The sequence below is a fragment of the Coenobita brevimanus genome, chromosome 102 (genome assembly GCF_032717465.1).
Source record: "Coenobita brevimanus isolate Jiangsu-jjx chromosome 102, ASM3271746v2, whole genome shotgun sequence".
NCBI classification, from domain to species: domain Eukaryota; kingdom Metazoa; phylum Arthropoda; class Malacostraca; order Decapoda; family Coenobitidae; genus Coenobita; species Coenobita brevimanus.
In genome coordinates this window covers 35,531,787-35,539,286 of record NC_137055.1, presented here as the reverse complement: position 1 = coordinate 35,539,286, position 7,500 = coordinate 35,531,787, and positions in this window count along the sequence as shown.

Here is a 7,500-nt window from a genome sequence, read left to right as displayed (position 1 = left end):
CAAAATAAGGATCGTACGCTCAAAAAAAGGATCGTTCGCTCAAAATAAGGATCGTACGCTCAAAATAAGGATCGTACGCTCAAAAAAAGGATCGTACGCTCAAAATAAGGATCGTACGCTCAAAAAAAGGATCGTTCGCTCAAAAAAGGATCGTACGCTCAAAATAAGAATCGTACGCTCAAAATAAGGATTGCACTCTCAGAATAAGGATCGTACGCTCAAAATAAGGTTCGTACGCTCAAAAAAAGGATCGTTCGCTCAAAAAAGGATCGTACGCTCAAAATAAGAATCGTACGCTCAAAATAAGGATTGCACTCTCAGAATAAGGATCGTACGCTCAAAATAAGGTTCGTACGCTCAAAAAAAGGATCGTACGCTCAAAAGAAGGATCGTACGCTCAAAAAAAAAGATCGTACGCTCAAAATAAAGATCGTACGCTTAAGCCTTAAATTGTAAAGTGGAGTGCATACCTCTAGTTCTTCACCGCTATTTTTTTTAACACCTGTGCTTGTCAGGTATGGTTAGCCTGCATCCCACATAACAGAGTGCAGTCAGCAATGGTATAAGCCAAAAGCATTCCATCTGAACCACTTGTTTCAAAAGTTATCGAAAAAAAAATAAGGGCTTGTATTCCCCTTAGCACTTCCACGTTTATGCATACGGCCATAACTTTCAGATAATAACAAATACTTGGTGAATAAGGTTATGTTTCGATTTAGCAGTAAGTAAAAAATAAAGTAAAAAATAGAGAGAGATAACGTTGAAGACTGTCAATCTCTTTATAGTGTCTGAAAATTAGTACCTGATATAATGCAAAAGATATTTTCACACGATATATATATATATTTTTTAAACAATTGGTGCTGATACTAGAACTCTCAATGTCGATATTTTCAACTTCCTTGTCACCCAAAACTCGCATGTGGCCCATTATCATCGCATCCTGTGTTAAATATTACTTAAGAGTGTTTAAGATTATATTAGACTTACCCTAATGACTCCCCTACGGCAACCACATGACCTCCTACACAGTAAGAGGTCATAAGGTTGCTGTAGGACCTAGAGTAACATCATAACCACTTCTACAGTAATTCGATACCTACTTTGCACCAACAAGCAGTGAAATCGAACCTACGCTCACTCAGAAAATCCTTCCCACGTTCACCTTATACCACGAGACCAACCAGCATCTCCCCACTTTCTGTCTGCACTCGTAAATATGTCTCGGTCCCGCACGTAAATCTCGTAAACCTCCCCAAATCAAGCTCTCTCTATCCCCCCCTCTCTGTCTCGGTCTCGCACACGTAAGTCTCGCAAAATCAAGCCTTCTGTCCGTCCTCGTAAATATGCCTCGGTCTCGCAGGTAAATCTCCAAAATTCAAGCTCTCTACTTCCCCCCTCCGTCTCGGTCTCGCACACATAAATCTCGCAATATCAAGCCTTCTGTCTGTCCTCGTAAATATGCCTCGGTCTCGCACACAAATCTCGCAAAATCAAGCCTTCTGTCTGTCCTCGTAAATATGCCTCGGTCTCGCACACAAATCTCGCAAAATCAAACCTTCTGTCTGTCCTCGTAAATGTCTCGCTCTCGCACGTAAATCTCGTAAATCTCCACAAATCAAGCTCTCTATTTCCCAGCTCTGTCTCGGTCTTGCACATAAATCTCGCCTTCTGTCTGTCCTCATAAATATATGCCTCGGTCTCGCACACAATACATCCAAGGTTTCTCTGCCAGTCCCACCGCCACTCTCCCCGCTCCAAGATCAATTATTTTTTATTTTCCACTATATCTTGCTAAATCTCCTGGGTGGAATCTTCACTCTATTGCTTGCCAAGTGCAGTCGCTCTACCGTTTAAGTTTTCATCGTTTTAGCTTTCCTGCGTTCCTGACTCTTCCTTCCTTCCTCCATTTGTGTGTGTGTGTGTGTGTGTGTGTGTGTGTGTGTGTGTGTGTGTGTGTGTGTGTGTGTGTGTGTGTGTGTGTGTGTGTGTGTGTGTGTGTGTGTTACCTCCATACGGTTTCCTTCTTCTCCTGCACCTCCTTCTTGTTCTTCTTCTTCTCCTTCTCCCCTTCCTTCTTGCTCTCAATCTCCTCCTCTCTCTCGCGCTCTCTCTCTCTTTCACACCCACCTACATTCACTGTCTTGGTTTACAATATGAGTGAAAGAAAACGCACCAACACAGCAAAATCCCTGTGACGCAAATACGAAATCATAATACGCAACTACAAAGGCGTATCTTACCTACCTTATCATCAAGTACAATATCCTTACCAAATTAATATCTCCTTCAGTCAAAATTTACCTTAAATGGAAGAATATTCAGACAAATGAGCGCTGAAGATATGGTGAAGGCAACTGCGTCTGTTTTCCCGCCACTCGGTCCGCTGAACTGGGGCGATGATTCTTTTTCACCACTGATTCTACGATAAAAATAAAGCTTGTTAAATTCATCAGTTTGCGATATGCCGAGAATGATGCTGAAAATATGCAAGATTAATATGCAGCCTGCTTGAATGCCCCTCACGCCTAAACCGATTAAAAAAAAAAAAAAACTGTTTGCATATTACGTAACCTACACGCAAATTCTTCCAAGCAGGTCAAAGTGGGCCAGGAGTCACAGAGGTCAGCGACATTGGCACAAAAATTAATCAGTTGTACAATTTCGGTTTCTAATATATTTGTTCCCGGGAACTGGTATGTTCAGTGTTAACATGCTCACCTCTTTACGTTTGTACATTTTGTAAAAAGGAGTGGAGAGGAGAGAAAAAATTAACCTTTTATGATCAAATACTATATCACCTAAACCAAACAAGGACAACTGCAGCGTGGCAAAAAGAGAAATGAAATCCGTACATCCTGCAGGCTAACCTAGAGTCGTGCATTTATCCGTCATCCTAGTCGAGTACGTTAGTCAGGTATTGAAGCCCAAGAGCCTATATTTACATCCTACATCTATTTGGCATCCCAGTTCCTAGCCTACCACATCTGTCAGGCAATATAACCAAGCACTGCAGGCTACAATAGTACAGTGCCAGTTCACCAAATGTTGTTTCCTATCCTAACACACTGGTACAATATCCTTGCTTAGTTACCAACCTGATATGTTACTTTTCAGAGAGTATTGACGTTTGGCTTTGAAGTTTTGTCAAGAGGTCAAGGCTAAAACTGACCTAATTCAACCTCTACAACCCTGGCAGAGTACTAACGTTTGTCTTTTATTTTCTGTCAAGAGGTCAAGGTTAAAAATGACCTAATATGAACTCAAAAACCTTGGGGGAGGTATGCGCTCTCAGTTTGCCCTTGAGATTTTCGTGACCAGCATGGAGAAAGGGATCAGAGGGATGATGACGAGGCACCACATCCATCACCACCACAAACACCTTACCGTAAACAAGGCCAAGCTTTGAGGAATGTCTTAATGCAATGTTTGGTTGGGGTGGGTGCCGCTGCCAACACCTGACCGTCTGAGTGCACGTGCAATAACAAGGCTACTGACAGTTCTCTGCCTACCCAAACAATGTGCCACTTATCCCTATGCTATTTATATGGTATGCTGTGGAAAAGTGTGGTGACAGTGAAGATGATGATGATGATGATGATGATGATGATGATGATGATGATGATGATGATGATGATGATGATGATGATGATAATAATAATAATAATAATAATAATAATAATAATAATAATAATAATAATAATAATAATAATAACGCTATAAACAAAAAAATGGATAGTTTCCCATAACAGAAAGCAGTCATTAATTTTGCAATAACACTGACAGACATAACAGCAATAAGAGTATCTGGATTAACGTTATTGTTAAAACGATCACACAAAATGAATGTGTGTGTGTGTGTGCGTGTGTGTGTGTGTGTGTGTGTGTGTGTGTGTGTGTGTGTGTGTGTGTGTGTGTGTGTGTGTGTGTGTATGCTAAATTTCTTGCAATACGTACCAGCGTCCCCATGACCTACAAGATAAAGCCAGGTGTTACTCGTGCAGCGCTATTTATGGTCTACCCTGTGTATCCCTGAGAAAGAGTCAGAAAGTCCTACCAAGCCGAGGAGAACGCGACCATCTGGCTTTATAACATCTCTTTCTAACCAGTTAATCAATCTTGCTTAGTGGGATTATATCATTTTCGTCCACGCGCCCAGTTCCAGTGAAAGGAGGGCGGATATAACTTTGATATCTTAGCACACACTGTACAACTGAGTCTCATGTGTTATGAGACCCATGGGATGCGTGACCCTCCACTGATTTTTGGAGGGGTCAACTCTCACCTTGAAGATTATACTGTTTGAAATAAGGGAATAAAAGGACATGGGCTTCAACAAAATCGGCATATATATATATATATATATATATATATATATATATATATATATATATATATATATATATATATATATATATATATATATATATATATATATATCTCTCAGGACTGGGTAGGCAGTTTCCATGTTTCTTTATTCCCTAAGGTGGGTCATTAGTTTCTTGTACGAAGTGTCTCCCGCCAAGAGATACGAGTAGCATTAAAGATGAATGTTGAGCGGCAAAATTCAAGATAAATCGCTAACAAAGAGGTGCCCCGAAGCCTCAAATGCCTGTCTATGATGTGGGCCTCAGTCCTTTTCCCCCGGCGACCGTGTCAGGCCCAGGACTGTGGCTGCTTTACGACAGCCATAACTCACACCCGCCAGCACACTTAAGAGGCTCCTGTGTGCAATCAGATAAATGATACAAGTGGGCCCCAAGCACTTTAAATCCTGGTTAATGGCGGAGATAAATACAGGGATATGGAGTCGTGCGTCTTGGCGTGTGAGGGCGGGCGTGCAAGGGCGGGACTGTTGCGCCATCACTGAACAATACCCAATGATGCACAAGTGAACATCTAACATTAATCTTACTCTTCTGATTTTTCTTACTCTCTATTGGGTTCACCGGGCACCTCCACCATCTTGGTTTCCTTAACATCTGCGGTACGAGGTCTCATGTGATCTACTTAACACCGTCTGGATAGCACCAGTAATATATTTTTTAAAAATTGTACGGAAGGAATTTAAAAAATATTAATCCCTTCACCTCATCACCCCGCAGGGTCTCTCCTAACGTATAGAAAATAGGAAGGGAAACCTTGCGAAGTCTCATGGTTAGCAGCAGCAGCAGCAGTAGTAGTAGTAGTAGTAGTAGTAGTGGTAGTAGTAGCAGCAGCAGCAGTAGCAGCAGCAGCAGTAGCAGCAGCAGCAGCAGCAGCAGCAGCAGCAGCAGCAGCAGTAGTAGTAGTAGTAGTAGTAGTAGTAGTATCAGCATCCCCAGGCTAATCTCAATGTGAACCCAGTGAACTGCAGGATGAAGCTGCCTTTCTGTAGTCCACATCCTCCTTTCGGGGGACAGGGAGGAGATTCAGGGAAGTCTGTACGAAGGCACATCACCGCCGGGTCGTATCGGTGCCACCACGTGAAGGAGTTCCTCCCAGTACAAGTCTAATGAATAATAAATGATCATAAATTCAATTCTGGCTTGATCCCCCGTCTCTAGAACAGCAGTAGGTGTGTTGCGTGGGGATGTATGTGGAGGGGTGAGGATCTGGGTGACGGGCTAACTGAAATATGTCCAGTATCACAGTATCAAAACGTCACACACATTCGGATGTAATATTCACACTAAAATCTGTATCACTCTTATTAGGATGCAACATTGAAACAAGAATTTATATCACTAATTCTAGTATTTTAAAGAGAACTAGAAGAATTATAATACTAGGCACATGAAAACTGCTGGAGACTGGCTTGAGAGTAACTAAAAAAAAAAATGTGGGAATGTGACCTAAACGTTAAAGTGGGAGCAGATAGCAATGAGGCGGTTAGATACGGTGCTCATATCCGTAACTTTGACCTCGACCTCTGCAACTACAACTACTACAACGACTATATCCACCAAAGTATTTTATTCAGATCACAGGAATACCACCACATCCAAACTGTTTGCTCTCTCTCCCAGCCAGCCTTTCGGTGCCATTTTTGTTGGCGACCGTTAAGACAGGACAAATTCAAGATGCCAACCGTTGCTGCCCACCTGACGGAAGAAATAAAACGCGGCACGATAATTCTGTTAACAAATGAAATTAATGTTGCCTATTAAAGTTTTGGATCGAGAATGCACTATAAATCTGAAATAAGTTGAGATAAATGTTACATATTTTAAACGGGGTCAGGAATATATGGTTTTAAATTCAACTGACAACATCGCATGAGATCGTCTGCCTAGCTTGAAAATTTTGGAAGTAACGGACACAAGCTAACTTCAGAATTTTATAAGCTGTGAGGTAGGACTGCAAAGAGGTAAGTTTCAAATCAAGCAAAAGGGCTGCGAGGTAAGTTAAGTTGGCCTGCAGTGAGATAGTTTGAAATTAAGCAGGCTTGCAATGATATTTTGATTGCAGTGACGTAGACTTGCAATGGGGTAGGTATGCACTTGGGTAGGCTTGAAATAACGAACCGCAGGACTATAGGGAGGTATATTTGAAATGAAGTGGGTCTGCAGTTAGGTGGGTATGGAATTGCGTGAGTTTGCAGTGATGTAGGTGAAGGTAGATGATAATACGTGAATTTTCGTGGGGTAGGCTCACAGTAGGACAGGCTTGCAGTGATGAAATTTTGCAGTGAAATCAGCCAAAGAAAATAAAAGATAAAAAGATATGTCAGAAAGTTTGTTGTTTCGCTGACGTGCTGAGTTTGTTATTATTATTCTCTTTCTCTCTCTAAGGGTGAGATCAAAGGCAGGAGTAATGACTGTGTGGATGTGTGGTCTTGGCCCCCATCCAGGTGCAGTTATACCAGTCTCTATTCCACCACACCAACACCACCCAACACACCACCCACCACACCAACAACACCCAACAACAGCACCCACCACACCAACACCCCAACACCACGCGACACCCCATTATCAACACCAAACACCACCCAACACACCAACAACACCATCTAACACAAACACCCAACACCATCCAATCCCAGAAGGGGTGGCCACAAACGAATCGCCTCCATGTCGCTCTATCCTCCGCAATCAGACTGCCCTTTCTCCAACTCACACCACCCTTACTCATATACCTCTCCATCCCATCCCTTCATCTCATCCCCAGTATTAATTACCACCACTTATTATTACCACCATTATCATTACCTCTATCACCTCTCCTGCCAATTTCATTATCACCATCAATAACACCAACACCCTACCACCATAATCACCACTACCAACACCATCCCTATCACCACTTCTGCCACTGTCACCAACACTAACACCAACATTCCGCCACCACAGCCACCACTCCATATCACCACCACTAACATCATCCGTATCACCACTCCACCACTCTCACCACTCCACATCACCACCATTATCAACACACACATTTCTCTCTTTGTGTCTACATTCCTCTCTCATCCTTTGCACCATATTTCACCATATTCTTCTCCATTCACAATTC